Below are 19,983 nucleotides of genomic sequence, written 5' to 3'. Positions count from 1 at the left end.
AGGCAGATCTTTGTTAGAGGCCAGCCTGGTTTACATAGTGAGTTCCAGAACAGCCAGAACTACAAGGTGAGACCCTGTGTCAAAAAATAAAACAACAAAACAAAAACAGCAATCCCTCCTTCCAAAAACAAAATAAACAAGAATTAGGAAGTTTGCACCTACAAGAAAAAATTGTTGGCACAGAGCTTTTGTTTTGTTTTTGGATTTTTTTTAACTTAAAAAATTTTGCCACTTACCATTTTTATTGGTGTGTGCATGCATGTCTGTACATACATGGAAGTCCCAAGACAATGTGCTGAAACTGGTTTGCTTATGCAGGGACTGAATTCAGGTCATCAGGCTTGGTGGGCCACTAGAGAGTGTCCTTAAAACTTTAACATTTGGATTATAGATTCCTGTTACTTTCTGTCTTCCCCTTTTCTCTCTCCCTCTCTCCCTCCAAAAAAGGAAGTTCTTTGAGTTGAATACAACTACTCTCCTGGGGGATAAGTACCATACCCAGTGTGTTCTATACTGTGCTTGGCACATAAAATGCATTCCATATTAATAAAATCACTCTGAAACATAATTTTGTACTATAGATCAAGAAGTTGAACTCCAAAGCAACTTAGTAGCTTCCCAAATGTGACATTGACACTGAAGCCAGTAGCAGAGCTGAAACCAAATACAGTTATATTACGAAAGGGAAGCACTGAGCAGAAGACTTTCAAAGGGAGCAAATGAAAGCTAATGCACTGACAATAGACCATCCAACTGCAGTTATAGTCAACTCAAAGAGCTTCCTACTCTCTTACTTCTTAAAAATTACTATTAGTGAATTCTCTCAATTTTCACTTTGTAAGGTATTTATTAAAGTGGTTGGTACAGGAGGGAGAGTCAATTTTCTTTACAGACATGGTTACAGGTTGGTTCTCATACCCCAGGGGATGACACATGCCTCTATGTATATGGACAAGAGTAATTGGACCCAATGGGTTAAGAAGGGAGGGAGAAAGAAGAGAAGACAGGAGAGGAGAGGAGGGGGAGAGGAAAGGAGCAAAACCAGGGGAGAGGAGGAGAGGAAGGGAGCAGAAAGAATATAAATATGAACCTAGAGGCATAATTTTCCAAAATACTCATGTTGCTACCTCTCCTCAGAATTCTATTTCTTTATTATTGTTTTTCCTGAGACAGGGTTTCTCTGTGTAGCCCTGGCTGTCCTGGAACTCACTCTGTAGACCAGGCTGGCCTTGAACTCAGAAATCTGCCTGCCTCTGCCTCCCAAGTGCTGGGATTAAAGGTGTGTGCCACCACTGCCTGGCTCAGCACTCTATTTCTATAAGCAGTCTTTTATCCTGGAAAAAAATTCCAGTCTTCTTGTCATGTCTCATTATAATTAGTTGTTTTCTTTTTTGAGATAGAATATAATGCTATACTATACTATGTAGCCCTGGTTGCCTAGATCTCCAGAGTATGAACCAGCTACTATAGGACTAGAGAGATGACTGAGCAGTTAAGATCCTCAGCTGCTCTTGCAGAGGACTAGGGTTCTGTTTCTAGTATCTACATGGTGGCTCATTCACCATTTGTAACTTCATACCCAGGGGATTTGATGCCCTCTCCAGTATCCTTGGGCACGAAGCATGTACATGGTATACAGACATACTTGCAGGCAAAATATGCATACACATAAAGATTCAGTAGTCAGAAAAATTAGTCTGCCTTTCTCTCCTCCCTGTCTTCATCCCTCCTTCCATTTTTCTCTGGTGGGGGATGAGTCCGGGACCTTTGGAATGCTAGGCAAGAGCTCTACCTAGGAGCTGTGCCCTCATCCCTAAACTGGTGATCTTTCTAGAAGTGGAGGGGGACCTGTGCCCTGAGAGTGGCACAGAGTCTAGACACTTCCCCTGCAGCCTAGCAACCTGAGTGTTCTATCCATAGAACCCAAGGTGGAAGGAGACTCCTGAAAGTTGTCCTTTGACTTCCACATGCACACTGTGGCGTGTATGTGCCCCTCCCCCTACACACTGTCAAGGAAGAGCAGCAGCAGCTCAAGAAGACCTGCCACCTTAGCTGAGGAGCTAGTGACGGGCAGTTGATCGCTTCTGGGGAGGGAGACGTGGTTTTCTTTACAAGTGGAGCTTCTGGTGTATTTCTGCTCAGATAGAAGGGCATCCTCGAGACATGGGAACCCAGGAAGCACACAGCTCTGAGAGGGAGCCTCCTCAGCAGAAATGGTGCAGTTCCTAGGGGAGGGCGCCCCAGCTGAGCTCTGGATCCTCAGCTCCACATTTTCACCTCTTCCCTTCTCTGTATTGCTTCTTGACTTCTTCTGATGAGAGAGTCACACCAGACAGCAAATCTCATGAAAGAGGTTTGTTGTAGGGTCCAGGGAGAGGATGAATCCAGACATGGCTGCCCTCTGCTTCTGGGCGGACAGTGGGGGGATTGGGCAAAGGACAGGGCATAATAGGATTTCTTAGGGAGCAGAAATTTTTAGCGCAGTGCTTTCCAGATTGAAGATTGGTGGGATTTTAAGTTCTGAGCTTGGGATCTCAGGTATTGGGGTTTTTCACACACACCCCTTCCCTGTATTGGGCCTGTGGGTTACGATGAAAAGCCTGCAGGCAGCTTTAGCTGAGGCGCCATCTCTGTGGAGCTGCTGGGGAGGCTGGAGGAGAAGTGCTGCCACTCTGAACAGTTCCTGTGGGGCAGCGCCTGCGAGTGGTATTTCATGACAGCATGCATGTCATTGTGCATGCAGATAGCACTAATTGGACTCAGTGGGTTAAAAGAGAGAAAATCTAGAGACAGAATAATTATTTTTCAAATCAGACCCAAATAATTATAAGAGAATTTTCTGAGATTAAATATAGCCTAGAGTTGGACACAGAGGCATGCAGCTGCCTTCAGCTACTCAGGAAGCTCAAGTAGGAGGGTCACTTGGCCTTGGGAGATGGACACAACCTACGTAGCATAGTGAATCCCTGACTCAAACATACTCACTCTGTATCATAAGTCTATGGCTTTGTTTTAAAAGTTTATGACCAGAGTAACAAGAAAATCCTGTTGGATGCCAAAAAGAAAAGAAGCAAGGCGCTGTATAAAAATCAGCATTTTCTCAGGAGAGCCTTAGTGCCCTCACTGCTCTGTTCTCAGCTCTGTAGAAATAGAATGTATTTGTTAGTTTTGCTTTTTGTTCGTTGATATAGGTCTGACTACATAGCTCAAGCTGTCCTTTGAGAACTGGAATTTTAGGCCTGTCTACCACACTTGTCTAGACTATCATAGCTGCACCAAGAAGATGGTTAGGCTGTTGGCTGTAAACAGCATTGTAGGTTAATACACACAGAACAAATCATCCACGGTGTGGATAGAGACTGAGCTGTTGTTACCCTTGAATGAGGCCAGAAAGTCTTTATAAAAAGGACACTTTGCCCACTACTAGCCCCTTTCTTTCTACCCCTTAAAAGGTGACTTGAATTAATAAAAAGAAGCTACCAACAAGCCAATGGGGTGACAAACACCTTCAGTCTCAGCACTAGGAGGCAGAAGCAGAGAAAAGAGGATCTCTTATGAGGGCAGTCTGATCTATCCAGGCCATTCAGGGCTACCTAGTAAGATCTTGTCTCAAAAAGCAAGACAAAAAGGAGCTAGCAATTTAAATGTCTAGGAAAATGGCCTTTAAGAACTTCTTGGCAGGGAAGAGAGAGTCAAAGGCCTGAGCTGGAAACAAGCTTAGCATGTTTATAGAAGGGCAGTGTTTGTTAAAAGATGGGCAAGAAGGGTGGGTAGGCCACAGATTTAACATAAGCTGCCTCCCATATATAAGAATCCTATAGGGTGTGATGATAAGGGCTGCATTTTATTTTAAAAGTGGTATGATCTGGTTGCCATTTTAAGATGTTTACCATGACTACTTTGTAGAGAATAGGCTGAGCTACATTCCAGGAATCTGATAACACTGTTCAGTGGATGGAGCACAGTGACTTGGACACAGTGGCTAATAGGGGGTAAAGAAGCCTAGTGACTGGAAGAACTTGACAATGGTCGGGATATGCAAATACAAGGGTTTGGCCCGAGCATCTGCATTGAAGTTAGTGACACTTAATACTGTAGTTATACTGGATGCCACATATAAATACAAAGAGCCATAGAAAGTCTGCTTTTTTAATTCTGTAACTTTTGGCAGAGGAGTAGTTGAGGTCTTTAGAAGGAAAGGTACTGATTTCCTAAAAACAGTAGAATATTATTGTGATAGGTTGGAATAGTAAACATTTTATTTTAAAGAATTGATGATGAGGCTCACAACCATCCATAACAAAATCTGATGCCCTCTTCTGGAGTATCTGAAGACAGCTGCAGTGTACTTACATATAATTTAAAAAACAAAACCAAAAACTGATGATGAAATGTTAATGTGTGGAAAGTTATTCTAGAAGAAAGAGATATATAGTATCTGTTCTTAGGTGAAGGTATAAACCCAGTCAATGGCTTGCTGATGTCTCCATTTTATTAATGATACTAATAATTCACTAGAACCTAAGACCATTTCCACAGTTGCCACGTAAAAATGAAATTGAGTAAGGTACAGTGGCACTTTCTAACAATGAGATGGCCAAGGCAGGAGACTCAGAATCTCAGCCATCTTCAGTTGCATAGTGACTTTGAGGCTAGCCTGTGCTCAGAAGATCCTATCTTAAAAAGAAAATGAAATAAAAATCAAATCCAAATTTGTTTTGTTTTGTTTTTGTTTTTCGAGACAGGGTTTCTCTGTGTAGCCCTGGCTGTCCTAGAAGTCACTTTGTAGACCAGGCTGGCCTCGAACTCAGAAATCTGCCTGCCTCTGCCTCCCGAGTGCCGGGACTAAAGGCGTGCTCATATCAAATTTCTTTTTTTTTATTTTCTTTTTTTGGGTTTTTTTTTGGGGGGGGGTTGGATTTGGTTTTTTCAGGACAGGGTTTCTCTATATATCCCTGGCTGTCCTGGAACTCAGTCTGTAGATCAGGCTGGCCTCGAACTCAGAAATCTGCCTGCCTCTGCCTCCTAGAGTGCTGGGATTACAGGCGTGCGCTACCACTGCCCAGCCCTCAAATCAAATTTCAAGCTAGAGTATTTAAACATACTGTCTGTGAGATATTTCCCCAAATTTCTACATGTTGAACAAAAGACATATTCTTACATATAACCTTATGTAAGGATCAGGAAGTCAAAGGATTAAACTGCTAGATTAGTAGTTAAAAAGCTCGTAGTCTAACTTAAGCTGCTTACTAACCATGTGACAGGACAGCTGGGAAGCCTATTTCCTTGTTTGTAAAACGCTTGTTTTGCATGCTTCACCAAGTTGGTAAAAATCCTAAATAAGATCATAAATGTCAGAGTGCTTTGAAAATAGGACTGAAGCCACTTAGCACTCACTGAATGCAGTTCTACTTTTGAGGGAGCCCTTCTATTGCCCCAAGCATGGACTACGTAGGTCCTTGGAAGAGACCAGGAGGATGAGGCAAGGATACATAGATTGAATCACAGCTCTGAATTTTGAAGTTACAGATTCTACTGTAGTAGTCAGTTGTCCAGACCTATTCAGGTGCCTTTATCGTTCATAAACAAAATGATCTGTAAAAGAGGTAGTTCTGAATTCATTGAATGTTAGGATGTGTGAGTAAGTTTGATTTCACCCCTTACTTAATAATCAGAACTTTATTTCTAGTCTTATTGCTGAAATGGAGACAGCAATATAATTTTTTTCTTACTTTTCCCTTTTTCTCCCTTTATTTAGATTTGGGCTGTAAAATGAAGTTTTATTTGGTTTCTTTAGAATTATATTTTTGTTCAAGATATGAAAAGTACAAATATGCCAGAGACAGAACAAACAGAAAAAGCAAAGGAAGGAGAAATATTAGAATGAAGAACGACTTAAAATGTTTCAAAGTAGTCTTCCCCCCTCAAAAAAAAACAAAACAAAAAAACAAGTGTTTTTTTCACACACTAAAATTTTGAGGTCATTAGAAGAGGAGGGTTGGTCTTTTTTCATAGCGGTGTGGCAGAGAGGGGTAAGAAGGGGCTCTGTGAAAACATTCCCCACGGAGACCAGAGGCTTTTTGAAGGCCTCTGGGTTACTGAGCATCACTTTTGTTTCCAAAGTGCTTCCTTACTAAAGTATGAAGCCAGTCTCATTGTACTCTTTACTCAAGTCACCCAGTGCTACATTATTTCTATCAGTTACAGGAAAGGTATTTTACTAACAAGGTTCTCACTAATGAGCTCTAGTTAGATTCATTGGCTTTGTGGATGTGATGGGGCTTCATTCAGACTACATTATTGTGTATTTAAAAGATTGCTCTGTCTTTAGCTTTTCTAATTCTCTTTCCCCCCTGAATTTTGATGAAAGCCCAATAAAGAACATGAGGAATATCACCAGTTAAGGAGTCACCTCTAGTTCCTGTCTCTGTTCCTCAGAAAACGGTATACATGTCCTTTCAGTGTAGCATAGGGACGTGCATATGGAATTGTATGCTGTGTGTGTTCTGTCTTCATATAATACATTTATATAGATATGTAAGTACGTACGTATGTATGTATGTATATACATATATATGGATACTGCACATATTTGAAGATTCTTTTCTCTTTTCTTTCTTTTTCCTAGACAGGGTCTCTATGTAGTCCTTGCTGTCCTGGAGCTCACAGAGATAATTCTGCCTCTGGCTCCCAAGTGCTGGGATCAAATGTGTGCCACCACACCTGGCTAAAGATTCTACAACAATGACTTCTTCATTTATCCTTATTTCCCGACCTCTGTCCATGTTGGTATACATATGCTTAGCCCTTTATATTTTGTTTGGTTGGTTTTGAGGCAGGGTCTCACTATGTGGCCCTTGCTGGTCTGAAACTCTTTAAGTGGATCAGGTTAGCCTTGAACACAACAGAGATCCTCTGCCTTCTGAGTTCTAAAAATTAAAGACATGCATCACCATGCCTGGCCCTAGGCTTCATGTTCTAATGATACAATTTTTAATTCATAGTATCACAACTATGTTATGTTAATGGTTATTTAATTTGCCATTACAGACAAAATATCAAAGAACATAGCGCTCTCTCTCTCTCTCTCTCTCTCACACACACACACACACACACACACACACACACACACACACACACGCACCTGCTGCTCCCTTCTTTTTCCCTTCAGTGGTTTAAATTTGTTTTTCTTATCTAAAGTTTTGTTTGAATTTCCTGCTTATTCTAATACCTTATAATCATTATTTGAGGGCATCAGATCTCATTAAGATGGTTGTGAGCCACCATGTGGTTGCTGGGATTTGAACTTAGGACCTTCGGAGAAGCAGTCAGTGCTCTTAACCTCTGAGCCATCTCTCCAGCCCCCTTAATCATTATTTGAAAGAGGGAGAAGAATGAAAAAAACCTTTTATAATTTGTAATATTTCTCTCTTTTTTTTTTTACTGGTATGAAAGGTGTCGAAAAATTTTTTCCTTATGGACCCTTTATAGAATTTAATAATGATAGCTTTGCATTTTAATATTTTACATTTTATTGTCTGACATCTAATATATTTTCATAAACTTCTATACTACTGGGATTTGCCTCTTCTATGTAAACTAGGCTGGTTTTGAACTTGTGATGATTTCTCCTATTTCTACTTCCCAAGAGCTAGAATTACAGGCTGTATTAATTTGGGTTCTCTAGAGTCACAGAACGTACGGGCAGTCTCTATATAGTTAGGGAATTTGTCGATGATTTACAGTCTGTAGTCTAACTCCCCAACAATGGTCAGCAGCAGCTGTGGATGGAAGTCCAAGGATCTAGCAGTTGCTCAGTCCCTCGAGACAAGTTGGCAAGAAGAGTGAGCAAACCTTCCTTCTTCCAATGTCCTTATATATCTCCAGCAGAGGGTGTAGCCCAGATTTAAGGCCTGTGGGTCTCCAGCAGAGGGTGTGGCCCAGATTAAAGGCTGTAAATCTCCAGCAGAGGGTGTGGCCCAGATTACAGGAGTGTGGGTCTCCAGAAGAGGGTGTGGCCCAGATTAAAGGTATGTGCCTCCATGCTTTTAATCCCAGATGATCTTGAACTCGGAGATCTCCTTGTCTTAATCTTCTGGAATTCATAGGCACTATGCTTCAAGATCTCCATGCCAAGATCCAGGTCAGAAACTTATATCTCTGAGCCTCCAAATTAGGATCATAGGTGAACCTTCCAATTCTAGACTGTAGTTCATTCCAGATATAGTCAAGTTGACAACCCGAAAGAGCACCACCCAGGCTCTCCCATCATGTTCATCTTACTACTTTTTAACTACTTAGATGATTTAGTTCACCAAATGTGGGACTGTTTAATGACCTCTGGCCTGGTTTGTGCAATTCTTGTGTTCCCTCAGATATTCAGTGTGTTTTAGTCACAGCTGTTAAACTACTGGGCTTTCACGGAAATATAACATAAAAATGCAGAGTCCCAGATATTAGTGTTCTTTGAGATTTGTTCTCATCTTAGGATATGGTTCAGGTCATAAGTACCCAGGTTGGAAAGTACCTTGGATTTAGGCTTAATCTCATTTGTATGTGGATGAAGTATTCTCTCAAAAGTTCAGATGCAGTGAGGGACAACACATACATAGCACACATGCATACATGTAGCCAAAATACTTCATGCATATAAAATAAAAATAAATCTTTAAAAATATGGTATTTAAAAAACAAAAATAGGAGTTCAAGGCCAGCCTGGTCTATAGTACTAATTCCAGGACAGCCAGTGCTACACAAAAAAACCCTGTCTCAAATAAGGGAACTTTTTCTTTCTTTATTATTTTGGCTTTTTGAGACAGAGTGCCACTGTGTAGCCCTGAAACTCTCTATGTAGACCAGGCCATGAGTTCACAGGAATCTGCTCACTTGGGTATGCCTCCCAAGTGCCCGGTTAAGAGTGCCACCACTTAAGGCCTGCATATTTTGTTTTGGTTTGTTTTGGTTTTTTGTGGGTTGTTTTTTTGTTGTTTCGAGATAGGGTTTCTCTGTATAGCCCTGGCTGTCCTGGAACTCACTTTGTAGACCATGCTGGCCTCGAACTCAGAAATCCACCTGCCTCTGCCTCCCAAGTGCTGCAATTAAAGGTGTGCGCCACCACTGCCCAGCAGGCCTGGATTTTTTTTTTTTTTAAGTTTTATTTATTATATCTAAGTACACTGTAGTTGTCTTCAGACACATCAGAAGAGGGCGTCAGATCTCATTACAGATGTTTGTGAGCCATCATGTGGTTGCTAGGATTTGAACTCAGGACCTTCAGAAGAGCAGTCAGTGTTGTTACCCACTGAGCCATCTCTCCAGCCCAGGCCTGGATATTTTTAAGGTTATATTTTGTTTACGTATTTATTTTTAAAAATATTTTATCTTATAATAAAAATAAAGCATACTGTTTTTATAAACTTAAAAGTAACAAAAGGCACAAAGGGAGCCCTGTATTGTACATTGTCAGATGTTCCAGAACACAGGCCTTCTTAACTCTTTTTGCCCTCAGGGATGTTATCATTAGAAACAGGTATTTTGCTTTGTTGGAGGAAAAGATAATTATGCTTTCAAGGTTCTGGACATCTATGTTCCATTAATATGAACTACATAAACCTAAAATTTGTTAATTAAAAATTGTTAATTTTAAGAGGCTGGAAAGGTGGCTCACTGTTTAAGAAAGAGTGCTGGCTGCTCTTCCAGAGGCCTTGGGTTCATTTCCCAGCGTGCATGTGGCAGTTGATAACCCTCTATAACTAGTCCCGTGGGGTCCGATGTCATCTTCCATTGTGCAGACATAAATGCAGATTAAATAGCCACTTACATTAAATAAATAACTCTTTAAGGCCAAACGTGTTGGTGCACACTTCCAGCCCTTGGAGGCAGAAGTAGGCAGATCTCTGTTGAAGGACAGCTTGGCCTCACAGCTCCAGCGCAGCCAGGGCTACACAGAGAACCCCTGTCTCAAAACAAAAAACAAAAACAAAAAAACAAAAACAAACAAACCAAAAATTTCTAATTTATAAAGAGGTAATTTTTGTTTGTTTTGAGACAGGGTATCCTTATGTATTCCAAGCTGGATGGAAGCTTTAGTCTGTAACCCTTAGTAACAGCAAACTTATCCTCAAGCCTCATCTTTCCCCATGCTTCGGTGATAGGCATGTGCACCAGAGGAATGTATAGAATGAATTACAGTGAAATCTTTAAGGGATTGAAGTTCAGAAGGAAAGTTGATTCATTCATTTATTAAATAGGTTTGTTTCTGGCTTTCCATGTGCCAGACACTGTCTAGGTGCAGCACCAAAACACATAAATCTGCCTTTATACAGCTTATTTTTCAGTGAGAGGAACAGATTGTAAAAAATATAGTATGCTAGATGACTTTAGTATAGAAAAAAATAATGAGGCAGGAATATGACTGTGACTGGGAGAGAGGATTGCATTTTAAGGGTATCAGGGAAAGCTCTCATAGAGATGGTGACAATTAAGGAGTCTGCAGTGGGGGGAGTGTGCCCTATAATCTCTCAGGGACTGGAGAGCCTTAACCCAACTGCAAGTACAAAGCCCTGAGACAGGAATGGGCCTGTGCTGTGAGGAAGTGCAACAAAGAAAAGTGGTGTGACTGGAACATAGTGAGCTTAGGAGCTGTAGTAGGAGATGAGACCATAGACGCAAGAGAGTACAGCTCGTACAGGGCTCTTCAGGCCTTTGTACAGACGGTGTGGCTTTTACTCACTGAGATGGGGTGACTGGAAGTTCCCTCAACCACAGTGACATTCCACAAAGCAAAAAATAAAACAAAAAAACACTGTGTCCTGATTTTGCTTTTTGTCAGGGTCCTTATATAATTGGAATAATGGCTCCTGGTGTATAGTCACATGTATTAGATTTCAACATTTATGTCAATAGAAGAAACTCCTGAAATATAAATCTTAGGTATTAAAATTAAATTTTAAGTAACATGATAGGATATCAGCCTGTAACTATCCTTGGGTGACACTGCTTTATTACAAAGTTTTCAATCCTCAGTTATCTTTGAAAAAAGATAAAAGAAAGATAAAGTCCAGGGTGTGTTCTGTAGAGACCTTTGTTAACTTACTTAGTAGTGGGGAGCTGGATAGCTATATACTGTAGTGTTACTTTAACAACATGTGTTTCAAACAGTTTTATTATGTATCATGATTAAAAAAAAATACACAATGCATGATATCCTAGTTAGCTTTCTGTTGCTGTGATAACTGCTCTAAACAAAAGCACCTCGCAGAGAAAAGGGTTTATCTGGTTTACAGGTTACAATCCATTATCTGGGAAAGCTGAGAAGCAGGAGCTCAGAGCACTGAACCTGGAGGCAAGCTCTGAAGCCGAGACCACAGGGGAACACTGTGTACCGGCTTTTTCAGCTCGCTTTTGTAGACAACTCAGGACCGCCTCCCCAAGGGTAGTACAGCCCACAGTGGACTGAGTCATTCCATATCAATCAATAATTTAAAAAAATACTCAATATGCCCACAGGCAGATCTGGTGGAGACAGTTTTTCAGCTGAAGTTTACTTTTCCCAGTTGATTCTAGTTTGTGTCAAATTGACAAAAACTAAACAGCAATATGGTTATATAGTTCAAGGATTAAGTTTTTTTAAAAAGCAAATAATTATATAATTATCAGTTAAATGCCTAGAAATACATTGTTGCCTGTATCAGAAGAACACTCTGTCTGGCTACATCTTAACTCCTACCATTGTTTAGAGAGACCCATGTCTGACATGGTGATATTGTTCACTTAACCTTCATCACAGTTTTACCACTCAGGTTTCATGCCTACCTTCTGGTTTGATTTTGTTTGTTTTTGAACTTTGTACACATGGAATAATGATACAGTATATGTTTTGGGGGGCTTTTTTAGAACTCCAAAATGTGACTTTGTACTTTAAATGAATAAACCATAATTTATCCATTTCATGTTGTTTCAATACAGGCACTTAGAAAGGTTGCTACACTACTCATTCACGATGGTAGATACAAGCAGGCGTTTTTTCTAGGCCACATATTTGGGGGGTAGAATTGCTGGATCTTCAATATTAATAATCAACTATCTTATGTACACACAAAGGCTGACTTTAATCCCATCATTCAGGAGGCAGAGGCAGCTGAATCTTTGAGTTAAAGGCCAGCCTATAACTCGAGGGAGTTCCAGGACAGCCAGGTGCTATGGAGAGAAACTTTGTCTAGGGAGAAGAAAAAAATTAATTGAAAAAAGAGAAAAATAGTTGATTAACTATTAACTGTCCTGGTCTGAACACACAAGTATTGAGATACCACATTTAAAAGCTTTTAAAATGAAAGTTTATTATATTTTAGTTTATTTTGTGTGTATACGTGCGTGCATGCATGCATGCGTGTGCTGTGGCAGATGTGTGGATGGAGGTTACAGGATAGCTTGACAAGTCAGTTCTCTCATTTGACCTCTGACTCCCTGGAATTGAACTAGGTCACAAGGCTTGGAAGGCATGTGCCTTTACCCACAGAGTCATGAAATTGCCAGCCCCACTTAAAGGTAGCCCAGTCTACATAGTGAGTCCCGGACAGCCAGAGCTATGTAGTGAGACCCTGTCTAGGAAGGATGGGGGAGAAAGAAAAAAATCACATATTCAGAGAATTTTCATTGTAAAAGTTGGTCATCTTCTGCCTGTCAACTAGTATTTAAAGGCATTTCTTTCCTACCTTTGGGATGTTAGGAACATTGTCCCTTTCACTGCTTCCATTCAAAAACTGTCTTGTTCAGTGGTGCTCACCAAATAGTTGTTGGATGGATTTTATCTGACTGCTGCTCTCTTGATAGAACTTTGTGACATTTTTCTGAGTTTTGTTTCATGGTATCTGACTGATTAAAGCTGTCCTGCTGCAGTATCCCATTGAGGGCAATGCTCTATCTGTTACTAATAGTAACCACATTTGGCTTTACCAAGATGTGTTATACTCTTGAGGGAAATTAATTTGAGTCAGTGTGTTAAAGTTCACATGCACATGTTTGAGAGACTTTGAAGGCTAACCAATAAGTTACACAGTGCTTCATTTTCCCACATGAAAGGAAAGTAGGTTCTCCTTCTACCTGTTTTTGCCTAGGTTTTGTTCTTAGAAACACAATTTCTGTCGTAGGATATGTGATAGATTTTTTAGAGCTGTCGTGCTACAGACAGCAGCCAAGATAGCTTGCCAAACTTCAATAGACAGTTTTTTTTTCTCCCTTAAATGATCAATATTAATAACCTGGTCATTTGTGGACTCCTTCTTGCTATTTCTTAAAACCATAGGATAAGTAACTTTGTTTAAATGTGTTTTGCTTTGGTATAATTTGGTATAATTTTGGCATAATTATCCCTTTAATAAAGGGATAATTTTTCATGTTGTCGTAATATTTTCTTAACAATATTGATACGGGGTAAGTGATATTTTATTTTTGCTTATAAGCAAGAGTATTAGAACCAGCTATGGTTTCTGACTTTCATTTTAAGTGTACTCTTTTTGAGAGCTGAATATGAAATAGATTGTTCAGGCTAGAGATATTAGAATAGTAATTTTGTCTAGTAAGTCCTTTTATCAGTCATTTCATTGCAAATATATTATCTGATTTTTGTGACTTTTTCACTTTTAAGAATAGCAGAAGTAAGACATGTATGAGACTCAGAATATAACTAAGCTGACTCATCATCTCTGTTTCCAACAGAAATTTCCTGCTAGACAAGACAAATTAGAGTTTTCCTACAGATTTAACTTGGTGAGTTTTATGTAGTTTTATTTATACAATTTAAATGAAAGGATAAAACAGAATGAGATAAATAGAACTATTTACCATGCCTGAAAAATGCATATGTTTAGTGCAAGCTACTGTTTGATTTTAGTGCCTACGGTAAAGATGAAGTCATATAAAGAAAACATCTAAGTTTGACTTTCTTTTTAATGTGTGTGTACTTGAATGTATGTGCAGGCAAAAGGCCAGAGGTCACTCTCTGAGTCATCCTTAGTAACAGTGTCCATCCTCTTTGACACAGGGCTTCTTGATGGCCTAGAGTTACCAGTTTGGATAAACTGGGGTCACCAGTGAGTGCCAACATGCCTCGCTTTATATGGATTCTGGGGCTTGAACTCGGGTCCATGTTCTTACAAACTAAGTATTCCAGCCCAACCAAAGAAACATTTTTGTGACTGACTTTAATAAAGATTTTATCATAAATATCTCTGGGATATTAACCAGAATCTTTTAGTCATATATTTTCTGGTGACTGTTATATAACTAGGAAAATATTATACATATTAATTGGGGGAAGCAATTATATTTTAATTAAAAAAATTTTTTTTGAAACATAGTGTCACTATATAACTGGCCTCAAACTCAACTTCCTTCTGCCTCAGCCTTGTCAAATGCTAGGATTATAGGTGTCCCAGATGGGTTTAAATTTTTAATTAAAGGTTGATAATACATGATATGGAAGCAATAAAGAGAGCTCCTTGGTAGGTTAGGGACACATTGATAGAGTCAAAAACCTAAGCAGCGTGGTAGCTTTCAATCTGTAAAAAGAAGTTCGAATTTTGAGCCTTTTGCCTTTTTATATTGTACTTTAGAACTCAGGTCTTTAATATTAACTTAAAATCTTGCTACCAAAATGGCTACTTTCTTAAAGTGTTTGTGCTCTGATTTATGTTTCAAACTTTCACGTATACTTTTACAGGGTTTTACTGGGTAAAATAGTATTATTGCATTTTAACCTTTCTGACCAAGGCCATCAGGAACTAAGGACATTCTCTTATGATAGATATCCTGGCCAGCTTTCCCCTGTTTTGTTTGCCTGTGTGTTTTTATTTTCTCCTTGACTCAAAAATTCGGAATAAATGCTGGAGACTGAGAACTTCTGATTTTCCCTTATTCTGTTGAGTTTATTTAGATCCTTAACATAGTTCATTGCCTGGATGGACTAACCTTTGAGCTCCCAAGACTCTTTATCTACCTCCTAGTGCTGGGGTTTCCAGTCTAGGTCCCTGGTAACACTTTACCCAAAGAGCCATCTCCTCTGAGTGTCCCCTATCTCTCTTCCCTTTCCTTTCTCTTTGTTTTGACCCTCTCCATCCCCAACACACACCAGTATAGAACTCTCTTATCCCTGTCCTCAAATGATGCGACTGAGGATGATCTTTTAACCACTGGTTGTTTTGGCTTCCACTTTCCAAATGCTGAGATTATAGATATGTGTTATTACGCCCAATTTACTGGTGCTGGGAATCCAATGCAGAGCTTCCTGTGTGCTAGGCAGAACACCGAGCTCCAGGCCTAGCTTGGAGTTTGGTTATTTAAGACGGAATTTATTTTCTATGTTAAGGTTTTAAATAAGGCACCTTGCTTCATTTAATCAGAAGATATCTTAGTTAAGACCCTAAATGAGAAAATAACAAGCATCCCCTCCCTCCCTCCCTCCCTCCCTCCCTCCCTCCCTCCCTCCCTCCCTCCCTCCCTCCCTCCCTCCCTTCCTCTCTGTCTCTGTCTCTCTCTCTGTCTCTCTCTCTGTCTCTGTCTTTGTCTCTCTCTCTCTCTCTCTCTCTCTCTCTCTCTCTCTCTCAATCTTTGTGATTATTTTCCAGCTTTTGTTTAGAATCAGTAAATTTTCTTCACCTAGGAGAAAAGTTTTTGACATGTGGGAGATGTTGAAATCTTTACCTTTACCATGCTTGCTCTTTGAGGTCTTGAGGGTTTTGTTCATCCTGATCATTGGAAGTAACACATGGTTTTAATTTATGAAAATTGAATCATTGCTTATTGTTTGATTTTTGCCTTTCTACATTTCTAAAGATTTCTTTCTTTTGGAACTGAGACCCATTTTTGAAGTGAAACAGCCCCTTTATACATAAATTTGTCTTTTGATTTCAATTTGAGTTGTTCCATTTTGGACATCTCCCAAATGATGGATTTGAAAGTGATGTGTGGCGATCATATTCTAATGAGCCTTATGTACTGTTTTTTGATTGTTTTGTTGCACTATTCTTTTTTTAAAAGTAGCTAGTAGAGTTTTTCTTCCTAGCAAGGATTCTGTAATTAACAAAGCAACATATCACCTGGCCAGGGCTTCTTTGGACATGTTTTGTTCTTCTGGATCCCCCATCCAAGTTAAAGATTTATTTTCCCCTCATATGCTGTTATATTGCATGGACTTTGTTTCATAGATATTTCTGCCTAAATTAAAAAGCAAAATGGAACTCCAGAAGTCTTTCTAATATTTGTGGAGTTTTCAGTTCTGAAAGGTAGTTAAATGGAATGTCGTTTCCAGGTCCAGCTTGAATTCAGAACATAGATGCCTTCCCCCAGCGTATATTTTGAGGGTAGAAGATGGTGGCCAGTTTGTCTGTTTCAGTAACTCTTCAAGTGGTGGATAGATCTTATGGGAAGGAAATTACTTCCAGACCCTTAAATTGGTAATAAAATTGTTTGTTTTTGTATTTTAATTAATTAATGTATTTATTTATTTTGCTATCTAGAAAAGTTGTGCCTAAAGTGAACTTTATTCCATATTTTATCCTTTGAGTTGGCTGCTGGATCTCTTAGGGAACAAGGACAGGTTGTGGTAATTTTTTCTAAGGAGGGCAGTAAGCTGTAAACTCCCAGCATACTCTGAAGTTTGGGAATGAATGGGGACATTCTGCTGTTAACCAGTTGCATTTTGGGAAGGACTTGATAGTTTTTCATGTACCTTCCTATTCATTGCTAGCTTAACTTGAAAGCCTGAGTCCTGCCAGTCGATTTCTGTAACACTCTAGCTTATAGTACTGGAGAAGGAAAAATATTGCTTAAAGGTACTGACTTGTACATTAAGTGCCATCTTTGCCTCAGATTTTTCTGCATATACAATATTTTGAAAAACATTTTAACTCTTTTTGAGATGAGAGTCTCACTATGTTGACTGGGCTGGCCTTGAACTCCTATGATCAACGGATTGTTCTGCCTCAACCTTCCAAGGAACTAAGTGAGACTGGAGTTGTACACTGACATGCCCGGATTTGAACCTTAAATAGGCAAATATTTAGTTATGTCAGAAAAATAGTCTGCATCTTAACCGGCTTTAGGAAAACTTAGTTAAGTGCCAAACAGATGTGTCTCCCATTGTACATAATTCTACAAGTTTAATTTGATCATTTTATTGGAATTTTATTATATAGAATTTAACTCGAAATAACATAGATTTAGACTGGCACCCTTGCTGTTACTGTAATGTCACATTCTTCGTGGGTTTTTTTTTTTTGTTGTTGTTGTTGTTGTTGTTGTTGTTTTATGATGGGGTCTCACAGTGTAGCCCTAGCTGTCCTGGAAGCCACTATATGGACCAGGCTGCCCTCAGATTCATAGAGATCCACCTGCCTCTGCCTCCAGTGGCTACCCATAATCCCAGCAGACAGAAACAGGATCCAGGAACAAACTGACTCATTAGACTAATCATAACTGGCAAATTTCTGGATTCAGTAAGAGACCCTCCCTTAGTAATCAAAAGGGAGAGTGATGGAAGGTGTCTGACATCAATTTTTGGCCTCGACACATGCACATATCAGAGCAGGTTCACCTGAACATAGACACATGTACTCACTCACATGTGAATGCATATCATGCATGCGTGAATATATATATATATGTGTGTGTGTGTATACATATATATGTATATATATATATATACATACATATATATGTATGTATGTGTATGTATGTGTATGTATGTGTATATATATATATATATATATATATATATATATATATATATATATAGTGTGTGTGTGTGTGTGTGTGTGTGTGTGTGTATGTGTCTGTGTGTGTGTGCGTGCACACGCTGGCCAGAATTTGTATGTCTATATTTATGAAGTTTAGCTTACAAAGTAGAACACACTAAGGGAACATAAATCACAAGAGTCTTAGCTATTCAACAACAGGCTTATGGAACAAATATTTATTGAGTGCCTGTAATGTCACAATTGGAGACACAGGGAGATGCTATTCTTCCATAGAACATAAATTCTAGTGGGGAAATGTGGAAATACAAGCAAGATAATTTTAATTAGTAACAATAAAGAGAAAAATGGGGTAATATAGTAAAAGAAGCAGGCTTAGAAGTAAGGATTGCCCCAGACTGGGTGGTCAGAGTAGAGATCTTTCTGGATACTACTTCTTATAGGATATGTAAATGGCACGGAGGAGCCAGCTGTAAAAGACCCGATGGAACAAAGTACTGTGCCTCATGCTTCTAATCCAGGAATTGGGAGGCTGTGGCAGGAAGATGAGGGTGAGATGAGGGCCAGCCTGGGCTACAAAGTTGAAACCTTGTTTCCACCCCTGCCCCCATAGTAGGTGAACACGAAGGGAGAAAGCTCTATGGTCTGAGAATAAAGTCCATGTGCTCAGTAATGATTTGTTCCAACAAAATTAAAGACTAAATAAAGCATATTGATTGAAAAGAACTATAGGCATTATTATGAGGCAGAGAGGCCGTGGTGGTCAGGACAAGGCTTAATTTACTCAGAACAGTATAAAATGCTGAAGAATTTATGTCTTGTCTCATTTGGATTAAAAATGTATTATTAAAGGTGTGTGCGTGTGTAGGTGTAGAGGGGTGTGTGAGTGTGAGTGTAGGTAGGTCAGTGGTGTAGACGGGGGTGTGTGTGTGAGTGTGAGTGTAGGTAGGTCAGTGGTGTAGACGGGGGTGTGAGTGTGAGTGTAGATAGGTCAGTGGTGTAGACGGGGGTGTGTGTGTGAGTGTAGGTAGATCAGTGGTGTAGAGGGGTGTGTGTGTGAGTGTAGGTAGGTCAGTGGTGTAGATGTGTGTGTGAGTGTGAGTATAGGTAGGTCAGTGGTGTAGAGGGGTGTGAGTATGAGTGTAGGTAGGTCAGTGGTGTAGACGGTGTGTGTGTGTGTGTGTGTGTGTGAGTGTAGGTAGGTCAGTGGTGTAGAGGGGTGTGAGTGTAGGTAGGTCAGTGGTGTAGAGGGGTGTGAGTGTGAGTGTGAGTGTAGGTAGGTCAGTCTCAGGTTTCTTTCTCTATTGTTCTCCATTTTGTTTTATTTATTTATTTTTCAGACAGGATCTTTTCCTGAACCTGGAGCTCACCAACTTGGCAAGACTAGCTAGCCAGTAGGCTCCAGGGCTCTCCTTGTTTCTACCTCTCCAGCACTGGGGTTATGTGTGTCTGTTGCCATACTCAGCTTTTTATGAGGGTGTTAGAGATCTGAGCTTAGGTCCTTATTCTTGTTTTAAAAAGCTAGAATCAAGAGCACTCCCAAGATGATCCCTGCCCTGTGTTGCTGGATCCAGGCAGGCAGAGGACCCTTAAGACAACCCTTACCTTGTGCCTTGCAGCCGGAGCACCCTAAGATGACCCCTGCCTGATGCCATGGCACAGGTGGGACATAGCACTCCTGAGACATCCTAGATACCCAGAGGCCCTGGGTGCCACGAAGATGAGCAAGTAAGTGATGGAGAAAGAGAAGCAGAAGGTTACGGGCACAGTGAAGAAAGGCAGAACTGAGATTCGAGGTTAGTGAGGAACAGCCTGGTGTGAGGAGTTGGTGATGTCACCTTGCCACCTAAGGCCATGGTGAGGTCCAGGCCCATATTACTGATGAAGGCCATGTCTGGGTCTGTGGCCCTCCAGTAGCAGGAATCTGTTAGCACCAAAGGCTAGGCTAAAGTTCCTGGTTTGAGCTCTCCCTGCACCTTGCTTGGGCAGTGCTGGAGAGCTCACCCTAGTGGCGTGGATGCAGGAGAACTGGCAGGCTGACCAGCTCAACTACCACAGAGGCCCAGATTCAGGGCTTTGAGTTGGCCCACCCCAACATCTACCCCATCTATAAACTGCTGGAGCGCAGAAAGGGACCAGTCCTGCAGATCCAAAGTCAGAGATCTCCATGACACAGGGCAACAACAGGAGTCCAGGTGAGGATCCAGCATCGATGGTGTAGTAGAAGCCAGAG

General features: G+C 40.3%; 1 protein-coding gene across 5 annotated transcripts in view; it reads left to right on the top strand.

Moving 5' to 3' along the window:
• Window positions 1-19,983, top strand: part of Spop (speckle type BTB/POZ protein) — a 76,824-nt gene that overhangs the window by 25,563 nt on the left and 31,278 nt on the right. The window contains exons 2-3 of one of the 5 annotated variants that reach the window (XM_052194330.1): window positions 13,717-13,767; window positions 19,370-19,478. The exons of 2 other annotated variants lie outside the window; for them this stretch is intronic. The gene's annotated coding sequence lies outside the window, so the exon portion shown is untranslated. The remainder of the gene's footprint in view (window positions 1-13,716; window positions 13,768-19,369; window positions 19,479-19,983) is intronic. 2 more of the 5 variants (XM_052194331.1, XM_052194329.1) reach the window with 2 other exon arrangements.

Source organism: Apodemus sylvaticus, chromosome 10, assembly GCF_947179515.1.
Source record: "Apodemus sylvaticus chromosome 10, mApoSyl1.1, whole genome shotgun sequence".
NCBI classification, from domain to species: domain Eukaryota; kingdom Metazoa; phylum Chordata; class Mammalia; order Rodentia; family Muridae; genus Apodemus; species Apodemus sylvaticus.
Note: the sequence above shows the minus strand (reverse complement) of the source record. Positions and strands in the feature narration are given on the sequence as shown.